The sequence below is a fragment of the Phascolarctos cinereus genome, unplaced genomic scaffold (genome assembly GCF_003287225.1).
Source record: "Phascolarctos cinereus isolate Bilbo 61053 unplaced genomic scaffold, phaCin_HiC Scaffold_836;HRSCAF=1488, whole genome shotgun sequence".
Taxonomy (NCBI): Eukaryota; Metazoa; Chordata; class Mammalia; order Diprotodontia; family Phascolarctidae; genus Phascolarctos; species Phascolarctos cinereus.
Window position 1 is genome coordinate 2,172 of NW_027556220.1, and position 14,766 is coordinate 16,937.

The window sequence follows — 14,766 nt, forward strand, 5'->3', positions numbered from 1 at the left end:
TGAGGGAAAATATGATGAACAGACACACAGACACACACACACACACACACAAATATAAAATATATACAAAGTAAAAAGAAGAGGAAATACCACAAATACACAAAAAAGAATTACAAAATATATACAAAATAAGGGAAAATACCATGAATACACACACCAAAAAAAATACAAAATATATACAAAGTAAAATATGAGGAAATTACCATGAACACACAAAAAGAATTACAAAATATATATAGAATAAAACAAGGGGAAATACCATGAACACACACACACACACAAAATTACAAAATATATACAAAGTAAAACAAGGGGACATACCATGAACACAAAAAATAAAATACAAAATATATACAAAGTAAAACAAGGTAGTTTATGTAGAGGATGAGAGGGGGAAGCTGACAAATGAGAAGAGAAATAAAGTCCTCACATAGGAGGAGGTGGCACAATTAGAGTGAAGGGAAGTAGGCATCTCAAAAGTGCAGAGATGAAGAGGAAAAGCATCACTTGCATAGGTGGCAGCATATACAAGGACCAGGAGACAGGAAACAAAATATCTTGCAAGACTGAAATGATTCAGCCAAGGTCACACAGCTAGTAAGTACCGGACCTGTGAGTCAGATGCAGGTTCTCAGACTCCTGAGCCAGTAGAAACACTCCCCGGCCTTGAATCTCGATTGACTCTGTTTCCTTCCTTTCCTCTTCTGTGAATCATCCATGCCACACAAAAGGTAGGTATAAGATAGCACACGAGTCAGTTTAATTGGAATATAGGATGTGTGCAAAATATAGAATGTGAAGCCAGTCAGGAAAGATAGGTTGAGGCAAGATCATGAAAAGCTTTAAATACCAAATAGAGGAATTTATAGTTTATACTAGAGGCAAGAGGGAGCCGTTGAAGCTTCTTCAGGAGGGGAATAATACAGTGAGACTTGGGCTTTAGGAATATCAATTTGGCAGTGGGGTGAAGAATGGATTGGTGGAAGAAAAACTATGGAGACCAATTAGGAGTTCATTTCAGTAGTCCAGGAAAGGTGATGAGAGTTTGCCTATACTTGACTCATAAGGGTGCTGGCCTTGTGAGTAAAGAGAAGAGGATGAATTAAAAAAGATAGTATGGATATAGTATTTGATAAGATTTGGCAGCTGATTGGGGTGGGGGAACAGAGAGAGGAGAATGGAGGATTCTCTGAGGTTGGGAGAGCAAATCTAGAATCTGGATAAACAGTTGTGTAACAAAGAGATTTGCTAAAGATTTCCTTAAAATCTAGAATATGGTAAGAAATGCCTTTTTCTTTGGAGGTCACACAGCAAAACACAAATAACACTTTGGTTGAAAGAAGTTACTGGGTTAAGGTCTCTATCATTGTTATAGATTTAGAGCTGTAACTTCAAGCGGCACACTGGCCAACATTCTCAAGGGCAGTCCAACCAGATTAAAACGTAATTGGGAAATATTTAACAAAACAAATAAAAATAAAATTAAGTAGAGAATGTTAGAAATGTAAAAGTAAGTCAACACCTGGTCTGCAGGGAACTTTATGTATAGACTAGTAGTTCCTGTTTCTATTTGAGTTTGACACTGATCTCATCCAACTTCCTCAATTTACAGATGAGGAATCTGAGATCCAGGAGACTTAAGTTACTTGACCAAGTTGACACAGAGAGTGAGAGGCTGAGAGCGGTTCAATTGTGCACATTTACAGGGCCCTTTGCAGCTTTCCAGAAATGCCAGTCTTGTCTGGGACAATCTATCTCCCTTGGCTGGGTAAAATATTGACCTTTGACACTTTGCTGTTGCTTTAAAATGGTTAAAGAATCAAAAAAAAAGCCCTTTTCCACACGTAAGCCTCCGCCCAATACAGTCTTTGTATGTTAGAAAGAGCAGGAACAAAACAGAACTGGAACTGGAAATGGTCCCTTATAAAAATATACCAGGGGACAGCTAGGTGGTACAGTGGATAGAGCGCTTGCCCTGGAGTCAGGAGGACCTGAGTTCAAATATGACTTCATACACTTACTAGCTGTGTGACCCTGGGCAAGGGACTTAACCCAGTTGCCTCAAAAAAAACCCAAAAAACCAACAACAACAACAACCATGCCATTCCTGCTAATAGGGTCCTTGGGAATCTATTAAGTTCAACCTTTCATTTTACAGATGAGTAAACTGAAGCCCAAAGATATGAGATCTGTCCAAGTTGGTCTAGGACTTAAACCCAGATCACTTGACTCCTAGGCTGGGCCCTTTCTTACTAAAAAAAAAAAACTTACTCCAATTGCAACCTATGGTTTTTCAGTCTCTCATTCATAAATCAAACTTTCTAGCACAAATTAAGGAATTTCATGAATAGTCAAGCTTCTCTATCAATCAATCAGTCAATCCACAAACATGTATTAAGTACCTATCATGTGCCCTGCTGTGAAATATAAAGACAAAAGTGGAACAATCCCTGTCCTCAAGGAGTTTACATTTATGGACATATATAGGTATATTAAAAATATATATATATACAAAAGTTATACAAGGCGATTTGGGGAGGAAGGGCCCTAGGAGCTGAGAGATCAGAAAAGGTTTCATATAGAAGGCTGGGTCTTAAAGGAGACTGGGGCTAAGCGTCAGAGATAAGGAGGGAGTACATTCCAGAAGTCACTACATGAATCATTTAAAATAGTAAGTAATACAAAAGTGAATCATGTTTGGCTTTAGAGATTTTTAAATAGCTTTATAAAGTGGTTATGGTTTCCTAACTATACTTTGCATATCCAACATTATAATTAGTTATCCTTTCCTGAGCATTTCTCAGAGAACTGGCCCCAGACTCAGAAGACTTGGGGTTAAGGACCATCTATGCCATATACTAGTTATGTGACCCTGAGCAAGTCACAACCTCGCAGTGCTCTGAGGCAACAATTCTCTAAAATTATCCCCAATCAGGCAACCTGCATTGATAAGAGGAAGTTTCCTATTTCCATGAAAGTTGAGGTCCAATTCTTATCCCTAACTCTAGCACTATCCCTGAGCACGTGCTGCCTGGCTGATAAGAAAAGTGGATAGAAACAAGGCAGGTGATGGGAGGAGTCCAGTCTAGGATTTAAGAATTGTCAAAGATACTCTGTAAAACAGATAACCTGTAGATAGATAAGGAGAACTGATTACATTATCAAATTACTGAAAACATAGCTAAGGACCAGGTCTGCAAGTCATAACAAACAAGTTCACTTAAAAAAGTTACAATAAGAGTATACAGAATTTAGACACAGCTGGAGTCAGTGTCATTGAAAATAAAATGAAGAACATTTGGGAGCAAACTGTGGTCTCTGTAAAGGAACAGATATCATCAGCATTTAGCAATAATGTTCTAGGAAATGAACATGAGATAATATTTTCAGAATAGCCTCTGGGGTGATCTAAGTCCTTATTATCTCCTTATGTGATTCATGAAGAGTAGATATTGAACCAACAGAAGTCATAGGATCTTAGATGGATAGCAGGAAAAGGCCTCAGAGGTCATCCAGTCTAACACCTTTATTTTACAGATGAGGAAAATGAGGCCCAGAGATTTGAAGAAACCTGCCCAATGTCACTAAGGTAATATGACAGAGAGAGAGAGAGAGAGAGAGAGAGAGAGAGAGAGAGAGAGAGAGAGAGAGAGAGAGAGAGAGAGAGAGAGGCAGGCCAGGGTGCAAACCCAGGTCCTCTGACTCTGATTCCAGCACTATCCACGGTACCACACTGCCACTGTCAGAATACAAAGAAAACAAAAAAAAAATCAATGCCATCCTCCCCTTGAGGAAGTCAGCTAATGAGCTGGCTGGTAAGAAACCAAATCTGTTTAATTGTAAAGAGAGATATTTGTGCGTGTCTGTGTGTGAGCGTGTGTGTGTATAATACACATACATATCTCTCTTCATCACTAAACAGATTTGGTTTCTTACTACCTATATTACATATAGTATATCTAATCTATAATAATATAACATAAATAATACATATACATATACATTTAAATACATGCATACACATATATAATTATGTGTTTTATAATATATTGTATATTATATCAATTCTACAATAAAATATAATTAATAATATAACTATAATTTAAATTTATATATAGATAATTTTTAAAGGAAAATTGTTTTTTAATTTTAATTTTAATTAAAATTTAATTTTAAAGGGTAATTGTTTCTCAAAGAGTTCAGGTCCTGTAGGTCCCTTAATATATATTGGTAATCTGCCTGAGCAAAGGAAAGATAATCAGAAAATCATGGACTCAGCCCTGACTATTAGGTTCACCCCTTTCATCCTACAGGTGAGGAAAGCAAGGTCCAGAAACCTTAAGGGACCTGCCCAAGTTAGTAACAAAGGAAGGAATACAGCCCAGAATGCTTGACTAGCAGATTGGGGCCCTTTCTAGTATCTTTTTTTTGGTTTTCTAAGTATAAACTATTAATGGAACTCTAACAAATATGTGTTCCTGAGGCTTTCGCCCAGAGAACTCCCATGGGATGGGTAGGTAGAAGAGAAATGGGAGACAGATGGGGAAGATGACAATGACTGTGAGCACTCTCAGAGGAAAAAGTACATCCAGGCCCTTCTTTCTGGCAGGCCTTCCCTCAGGGCCACACCAGAGCATCAATGCCTAGCTTCATTGGACATCTGCCAGCAGTATGCTGGCACTAGCTCAAACTGGCTAGAGTGAAAGCAGATTGTTAAATTTTCAGTGTGAGCATTTAGACCTCTGAAATAGGTGAACAGCTGAAAAAAAAACAGGCTTGGTTTATTTTTCTGTCTTTAGACTTAAGAAAGTGATGGAGAAAATGTGAATAATGTGAATTAAAGTGTTTCAGGGCAGCTAGGTAATGCAGTGGATAGAGCACTGGACCTGGCGTTAGGAGGGCCTGAGTTCAAATGTGACCTCAGACACTTACTAGCTGTGTGACACTGGGCAAGTCACTTAACCCTAATTGCCTCCATACACAAAAAGTGTTTCCTGCGTACATTTTTTCCACCAGATAGCTGGTTGTTAAATATTTACCATCACACCACTGACCAGCATCAATCACAATGATAACCAGGTTGCTCACCAACCCATGGTGTTTTAGAAGGCGAGGGAGGAAGATGAAAGGCTCTCTGTCCCTTCCCATCCCATTGGATTCCCCAGCTGAGTTTACCCTAGAACCAGAATTGCCAGTTCAGACTATGTTGTAAAGATTGCTTAAGTTACAAACAGTAGCATTGCCTTCCATACTTTCATTTGACTCTCAGTTTATCTTTGCTAGTGGTTTGAGAAGTGGACTCTCTGAGGCATATCATCATCATCATCATCATCATCATCATCATCATCATCATCATTTTAACAAAGGACTCATGCAACTAAAAAGTTTCAGTTGTAAGGACAGGCTATGCAGTTAATAGGGGCAATCATAGGATTGACCATATAATAGTATCTCTACCTCTCACTCACTACCCACTATAGTGAAGCTTGTTGAGTAGGAGGAAGGGGACTACAGAGTCAAAACGGCCCTCCCACAAGTAGAGCCCTATATCAGATGGCACCGCCCTATCTTGGGGTTGTGGGTGAGGAGAGAGGAGTAGAAAATTTGGAACTCAAAATCTTTTGGAAGTGAATGTTGAAAATTAAAAATAAATTAATTTAAAAAGGAAAGGAGAGGAGAGGAGAGGAAAGGAGAGGAGAGGAGAGGAGAGGAGAGGAGAGGAGAGGAGAGGAGAGGAGAGGAGAGGAGAGGAGAGAGGAGAGGAGAGGAGAGGAGAGGAGAGGAGAGGAAGGAGAGGAGAGGAGAGGAGAGGAGAGAGAGGAGAGGAGAGGAGAGGAGAGGAGAGGAGAGAGAGAAGAGAGGAGAGGAGAGGAGAGGAGAGAGAGGAAGAGAGGAGAGGAGAGGAGAGGAGAGGAGAGGAGAGAAGAGGAGAGAAGAGGAGAGAAGAGAAGAGAAAAGAAAAGAAGAGAAGAAAGAGAAAAGAAGAGAAAAGAAAAGAAAAGAAAAGAAAAGAAAAGAAAAGAAAAGAAAAGAAAAGAAGAAAAGAAAAGAAAAGAAAAGAAAAGAAAAGAAAAGAAAAGAAAAGAAAAGAAAAGAAAAAGAAATACTCCTCCTGACCATCTTAACTGATTCTGAGAGTCTCCAGGGCAGAGATTCCTAACCTTTTTTGTATGTGGCCCCTTTTGGCAGTCTTATAGACATCTTCTCAACATAATGTTTTTAAACACATAAAATAAACCACATAAGATTGCAAAAGAAACTAGACATATTAAAATAATTATTAGGGGCAGCTAAGTGGTGCGGTGGATAGAGCACCAGCCCTGGATTCAGGAGGACCTGAGTTCAAATTCGGTCTCAGACACATTACACTTACTAGCTGTGTGACCCTGGGCAAGTCACTTAACCCCAATGCCTAATCAAAAAATAAAATAATTATTAAAATATTAAAAGTGGGTCTTCCTTTTATTCCTCACTATCCCACTCTCCACAACTTTTCTAAGCCTTTTCTTCCTTCCTCAAATTTCCCATGGTTCCCTCCGTCCACTCTCTCAGCTGAGAACTTTGCCTTATATTTCCACTCACAAAATTGAGCCAATTCACAGGGATTTCCCTATTATTCCTTTGTCTTCATCTCACATCACTCATATACCTTCTGCCACTATTTCCTCCTTTACTCCTCATGTCTCAAGTGGACAGATGGCCCTTCTCCTTGCCAAGGCAAACCCTCTATAAGCACGCATAATCTCTTTCCAAACTGTCTTCTGTAGTACATGGCTTCTTCTATCATTCCCATTCTCTCACTAATCTTAAATCTCTCCCTGGCTACAGTTTTCCTACTGTCTACAAACAGGTTCATATTTTTCCCATCCTCCAAAAACTCTCTCTTTATCTGTCTGTTCCCTATAGCTATCATCCTATATCTCTGCTTCTCTTTCCTGGATAAACTCCTTGTGAAGGCCACCTACAATTGGTGTCTGCACTTCCTTTCATCTCACTTTCTTCTTAACCATCTGGAATTTGTCTTTCTTCCAGCCTCATCAATCAACTGAAGCTGCTCTCTCCAACATTACCAGTGATCTCTTAATTGCCAAATCTAATGGCCCTTTCTCAAAATACTTATTCCTCTTGACCTCTCAGCAGCTTTCAACACTGTTGATCATATTCTTCCCTTTGACACTCTCTTCTCTTTGGGTTTTCGTGACACTCCTCCTACCTGTTCAACCCCCTCCCTCTCAATCCCTTTTGCAAGCTCTTCATCTAAGTCATGCCCACTAAACCTCATGAACTCTCTTCACTTCTTGCTAGATGCTATTTTACGAGGTGGTCTCATCAGCTTTCATAGATTCAATTCTCATAGCTATGCAGATGATTCTCAGCTCCATTTATACCACTGTAACCTCCCTGTTGAACTCCAGTCTTGCATCTCCACCTGCCTGTTGGACATCTCCAACTAGATGTCCCATAGACATCTTAAACTACCAAGTCCAAAACTGAACTCGTTATCTTCCCCAAGAACCTCACCCCCAACTCTTGCTACCTTCCTACATGCTATTGAGGGTGCAACCAACTTCCCAGTCATCCAAGCTCAAAACCTGTGTTGCTACCATCTCTTTACTCTCCACCTCTTCCCTCCAATATCCAACCAGCTGCCAAGCATTTTTATTGGCTGTCCCCTTACCTGGAGCTCTCTTCCTTCTCACCTCTATCTCCTTCCTGCTCATCTTTAACTCTTAGCTAAAGTCCCACCTTCTATAAAAAGCCTTTTCCAATCCTCCTTAATCTTAGTGTCTTTCCTCTAAGATTATTCCCAATTTATCATATATGTGTGTATATGTATATATGTATATATATGTAATACACATATATACATATATACATATATACACACATATATACACACATACATATACATATACACACATATATGTATGTATATGTGTATGTATATATGTATATCTATATGTATGTGTGTGTATATATATAGATAACTACATCTATATATCTTGTTTTACATAGTTGTTTGGATTTTGTCTCTTTCTTTAGACTGGGAGCTTCTTGAAACTAATGACTGAATTTTGTTTTGTTTTGTTTTGCCTTTCTTTGTATCTCCAGTGCTTAGCACAATACCTGGCATATAGTAGGTACTTAATAAATGTTGTTGGCTTAAAAAAATAAAAGTGCATGGGCCACAGGTTAAGAACTCCTGCTCCAGAAGAAATGGCACATCCTTCTTCTGTGCTTTCTTCTGGAAGACCTCACACATCTGCTTCCTTGAACTGCTGCTTACCTGCCCCTTCTCCTTTATAAAGGAGTGCCACCACTCTCCCCATCCATCCTAATCCATACTATCCCATGATAAGCCTCTCTGAACTTGGGGTAGGGAGCAGTCAATAACTAGACTTGGAGCCAATGTCCTTCCGGTGCAATATTGTCTGCTAGAGCTGGTGCTCTTTAGGACCATCTTTCAGGAACCCAGATTCAACTCTGAACCACAGTGAGGCATAAGATTTGAGTATCTTTAAAAGTTGTGCACCAATAATCCAGCCATTCTGGAAAGTCATTTGGAGCCATGCCACAAAAGTCAATAAACTGTGCATACCCTGTGACCCAGCAATGCCACTACTACCTAGATAGGTCAGAGTTGGAGGGAAAAGACCAACGTGTACAAAATACACACACACACACACACACACACACACACACACACACACACACACACAAGCATTTTTGGTTACAGCAAAGATCTAGAAATAAAGGGGTGCCCAGTAATCAGGAAATGGCTAAACAATCAATTAGCATACATGAATAAAATGGAATATTACTGGGTTGTAAGAAATTATGAAAGCCACATACTCAAAGAAATCTGAGAGGATTTCTTTGAACTAATGCAGAGTGCAATGAGCAGAACCAAGAGGACAATTTATATAATGACAACAGTATTGTAAAGGAAAACAACTGTAAAAGACTTGAAAACTCTGATCAATCCAATGACCTTTCGGGATTAGAGAAGACTGATGGCCCATCATGGTTCCACCTGTTGGCAGAGAGGTGAAGAATGATAGCTGCAGAATGAGACACACATTTTCAGAGAAAGCAAATGCACGGATTCATTTTGCTTGACTACATTCATTTGTTGTAGGGATGGTTTTCATTTGGGAGAGGGGCATGGAATGATTAACGGGGAGGAGCAGTGCAATAGTGGTGTTTAAAGCTCATCACAACTTGGTCTCAGTTTATATTTCCAAACTTATTATACAGTTTTCCTCTTTGCACATTCTATGTCCAACCCAACTGGCCTTATTATTCCTCATATACAGCAATCTATTTCCCGACCCTAGGCCTATGTGCATGGTTGCCTGGAATGCTTAGAATGCACTCTCTCTCACCTCTGCCTCTTAGAATTCCCCAGTTTCCTTTAAGATCCAAGTCAAGGATGATTGCACATATATAACCTATATTAAATTGCTCAACTTCTTAGGGAGAAGGAAGGGAAAGGAGAGAGGGAAAAAAATTGGAATTCAAAATTTTATTTAAAAATTAGTGTTAAAAATTGTTTTTACATGTAACTAGAAAAAATAAGACACTTTTTAAAAAAATTCATCTTTTGCATGCAGCCTTTCCTGATTTCCCCACCTGTTAGTGACTTTCACCCAAATTACCTTGCACTTATTTTGTATATAAATTATTTTGACTCTAAGAGAAGGTGCCAATTTGCATTGGTAGGGGATGTTTTCCTCACATGAGAGTTCCCTATGCCAATGAAATCAGGCCCAGTTTCATATTTAAGTATGTACATTTTTATGTCTATCATGTCTCCCCACCATAGACTGTAAACTCTTTGAGAGCATGAACTGTTACCTCCAATGCACAGCACAGTGCCTGGAACATAGTAGACCTTTAATAAATGTCTGTTGATTGATTGATGGAATACTAGCTAGGTCCTTATTAGAATCTTTTGACTAATTAGGGGCACTCTGTTTTAAGAATACTGTAAGAAAACCGGGAACAATCTATAAAACAAAAGAAAATCATTAAAGAATTAAGTAGGCTATATGAGGAAAGAGCAAATAATTTCACGTCATTCCTATTTAGTCCAGAGAAAAGAAGACTGAGCTTATCTCAATCATTATCTTCCAACAACATGAAGGGTTATTTTAGGGAAGGGGTGATATGGGTCAAGCATTGCACTAAGTGTTTTATAAATACTTTCTCCTTGGATCCTCCCAACAACCCTGCAAGATGTAAACTATTATTATCCCATTTGACAGTTGAGGCAACTGAGGCAGTCAGAGGTTAAGTGATTTGCCCAGGGTCATAAGTTAGTAAGGGTCTGAGGCCAAATTTGAACTCAGGTCTTCCTGATTCCAGGCTCAGCACTCTATCCACTGACTAGCTCTCTACCTTATACCTTGGACTTGTCCAAAGGGTGTCTTCAACTAGTTCTTCCAGGGCTCTTTGGATTGAAGCAGACTTTTCTAAAATACAAGAGATAAAATTATCTCTGGAGATAGTGTTAGTCTACCTAGGGAATCAAAAAGAGAAAGTGATTTAAATTGTAAGACAAGGAATTTGTAGCAAAAAATATTTTTAAATCAGTTCAATTCAATAAGCATTGATTAGATGTCTACCATGTATCACTGTACTAGGTAGGCAAAATTTTTAAAAACAGTCCCAGTCCTCAAAGAGCTTCCATTTACTAGAATGTAATTTGTACAGCTGGGCGATGCAGTGAATAAAAGCACCCGGACTAGAATCCAGAGGACCTGAGTTCAAACTTGATCTCAGGCACTTACTAGCTGTGTGACCTGTTTGCCTTAGTTTCTTCATCTGAAAAATCAGCCTGAGAAGGAAATGGCAAACAACTCCAGTATCTTTGCCAAGAAAACCCCAAAAGAGGTCGTAGAGAATTGGCCACAACTGGAAAAGGACTTAACAACAACAAAAACTTGTAATACAATGATAAAATTAGATACTAGATTACTCAAGGAAGCAATGTGATTTGAAGGAAAGACTTCAGGATTCAGAGTCAAAGGACCTGGGTTCAAAGCCTAGTTCTGTTACTTACTAGGGTATTTTCCCACTCTGTGCCTCAGTTCCTTTATCTGAAAAAGGAGAGGTTGTCCTGGATGACCACTAGTTCTATATCTATAATCCTGGTAAGTAGTTAGGATGGAAGAGGAAGATGGAAAAATAATTAGACAGAAGCAGGAGGCAGCTAGGTGGTTCAGTGGATAGAGTGCTAGGTTTGGAGTCAAGGAGACCTGAGTTCAACTAGCTGTATGACCCTGGGCAAGTCACTTAATCTCTGTTTGCCTTAATCCATTGGAGAAGGAAATGGTGAACCACTCCAGTATCTTTGCCAAGATGGACATACTGTCCATGGGGTCACAAAGAGTCGGATATAACTGAACAACTAGAAGACCTATTCTTTAATCTTGGGGAACTCAAAAATCAACTGAGTTTAGAGTCTTTAACCTGAGGAGATATGAGATGACTCCTTAGCTACTCTGAGTCCAAAGAGCTTACAACCACCCCCACTGTCTTATACAGATAAAGACACTTCCCATGTTCACAAGGTCAGAAATTCACCCAGAGGCGTTTCAGCTCACTGGTAGGCATAGAGAAGGGAGGGACCCAAAAGCCAAGATCTCATTCTTGGAACAAAGGAAATTATTTTTTTGTGAATCAAAGAGGCTAGTATGTAAATAAGAGCTTTGCATAACCCAGACTCCAGTTTATCTTCAGCCTGAGTCACTTCCTTTGTAAAGCCAGAATTGAAGGAGATAGAGATACATAATCTATTATTATCCAGGCCATACCTTTTTAACAGTCCTTTCCTTGTCTTTCAAATAGCAAGCTGGTGAAGTGTTCCCTTTTTGACTAGGCAGCATTATTGTTTTGCATAAGGTGCACACCCTATCTGCCAGTTAACAGCCTTACTGAGCAGGGAGGGTGGGAGTTAAGGGACATGAATGGGTGAGTGAGATAACTAGCGTTCTGGTGTACGATAAACACACACATGCACTGAGGAAAGGGTCACTGCTTCTTCTGGGAAAGTGAATCTGACACCTACCAAGACCCTATGGGCAGCGAGGTGGTACAGTGGATAGAGCACCGGCTGTGGAGTTAGGAGGAGCTGAGTTCAAATCTGGTCTCAAGCTTGACACTTACTTAGCTGTGTGACCCTGGGCAAGTCGCTTAACCCCAATTGCCTTGCCAAAAAGAGAGAGAGAGAGAGAGAGAGAGAGAGAGAGAGAGAGAGAGAGAGAGAGAGAGAGAGAGAGAGAGAGAGAGAGGAAGAGAGAGAGGAAGACTCCAGTACTCACCAGAGATGATATAGTCTACCCCACCATGAACAATGATAGGGAAAGACTCAGGTGAAGCTTTAATTTTGCTTCCAGCATAGTAGCTGAGAGAGGACCCCTTGTACCAGTAAGAACAGTAAATTTGGACTTGGAAGACCTGGGTGCCATTTTCTCCAATTCTGACTGGGAAATCTGCATCCAGAGAATAGAAGTATGTATAGAATGATTTTATTCTCTCTCTCTCTCCTCCTTCTCTCTCTCTCTCTCTCTCTCTCTCTCTCTCTCTCTCCTCTCTTCTCTCTCTCTATATCTATATATCTCTATATTATATATATATATATATATATAAATATATATATATATATAAATGTATGTATATATATACATACATACATACATATATGTATTTGTATCTAATAGTAGCCATCTTGGGGGAGGGAAGAGAAAAAGGAAATTTACATGATAACATATATTTAAAAGAAATAGCAAGCTGTACATAATAGATTGGCAGTTTCATGTGCAATCATCTTTTTTGCAGTTTCATGTGCAATCATCTTTTTTATTGAACTATGTTACAGAAACACTTGTTTTATTTCATAAATTAAAAATAAAATAAAATTTTAAAAGTGGGATATAAAAAAAAGAAAGAAATAGTGCATTATTATGGATGGGCAAGTCAGTTAAATTCTCTAGGTTCTAGGGTTTGGGAGCTAGAAAGTATCTTAGAGGTCATCAGGTGTGCCTCTCTCATTTTACAGATCAGGCCAGTGAGGACCTAAGAAGTGAAATGACTTGACAAATTCATATAAATTGATTTGTGACAACTGTCACAATTTGGTCACAAAGAGTCGTTCATGACTGAAAAACAACTAAACAATAAAAATCTGCCACTAATGGTACAATACAGGCATAATAATACTTAGACTACTAACCTCAAAGTATTGTTGGGAAAGGAAAGGGCTTTGTAAACCACAAAGTTGCTACATAAATACGATCTATGGTTGTTATTATCTTAGGATAGGACTGGACCTGTGATTTCATTGCTGTAGGGAACTCTCAGATAAGGAAACTCTCTACCAACACAGATAATACATCTTCTGCAACTTGTAGTCTTAGACACCTGCCTAGAGCACTGTTGTTAAGATGTTTTCCAGTCGTGTCGGATTCTAGGTGACCCCGTTTGGGGTTTTCTTGGCAAAGATACTAGAGTGGTTTGCCATATCCTTCTCTAGCTCATTTTATAGATGAGGAAACTGAGGCAAACAGGGTTAAGTGACTTGCCCAGGGTCACACAGCTAGTAAGTGTGTGAGGCCATATTTGAATTCAGGAAGATGAGTCTTCCTGACTCCAGGCCCAACACTGTAAGCACTAAAGGATTAAGTAACTTGCCCAGAATCAAAAAGCCAGTATGTATCAAAGGCAGGACTTGAACCCAGGTCTTCCTGGTTCCAAGGCCAGCTCTCATTCCTTTACAGCACAGTGCCTGTCATATTATTATCTTAGTGTGTTCATCGGCCAGAAGATTGAGAAGGAAAAAAAAAACCCACTAATCCATTCACATATAAACATTCTGCCACTAAATTTGTGGTCTGCTTTGGTCAATGAGTATATTAGCTTGCTCATAAAAATAATGAAAAGGCTACATGTTCGTTATCTTCTTTACAACTTCGTTGCCTGACAAAGTTCATTTCCCAGTTCATTTCCACATCCATTTATCTAGGAAAGAGAATCACCAAATCAGAGAACCTCAAAGTAGGAGGGTCTCAGAGACCACCTCACCCATTCTATAACCACACAATAATCTAGTACAAGCTAGTTCCTCTCCAACATCCATGAGGAATCTTTGCTTAAGTCAGAGGGAGCTGCCCTCTGTATCCAAGCAGTACAATTCTTTTTTTTTAACTAACTTCTTTTTTTTCATCTAATTTAATAGTATTTTATTTTTTGAAAGATTTTCAGTTCCAAATTTTTCTCCTTCACTTCTCCTCTCCCCAAAATGGCAAGCAATTTGTTACAGGTTATATAAGCATGTATAACATATTTCCACATTAGTCATGTTGTAAAAGAAGAAACAGAACAAAAGGGGGAAAAAACATAGAAAGAGTGAATATGGTATGCTTCAATCTTCATTCAGACTCCATCCATTCTTTCTCTGGATGTGAGTAGCATTCTCTATTGTGAGTCTTTTGGAATTATCTTGGATCAGTGCATTGCTGAAAAGAGCTAAGTCAATCACAGCTGATCATCACACGTTGTTACTGTTACCATGTACAATGTTCTCCTGGTTCTGCTCACTTTATTCAGCATCAGTTCATGTAAGTCTTTCCACGGTTTTCTGAAATCTGCCTCCCAGGCAGTATAATTCTGAATCCTCTCCCTCATGGCAGCCAGTCACATGCTTGTAGATAACAACCCTGACTCTACTGCCCTTCAAACCTTCTCTCTTTTAAACTCAGTATC

General features: G+C 39.2%; 1 long non-coding RNA gene across 1 annotated transcript; it reads left to right on the forward strand.

Moving 5' to 3' along the window:
* Positions 1 to 548: 548 nt before the first annotated feature.
* LOC110204669 (uncharacterized) lies at positions 549 to 5,669 on the forward strand. The gene is made up of 3 exons (XR_002323369.2): positions 549 to 731; positions 3,538 to 3,589; positions 5,284 to 5,669. It is a non-coding gene; the product is annotated as an uncharacterized LOC110204669 (long non-coding RNA).
* Positions 5,670 to 14,766: the final 9,097 nt, after the last annotated feature.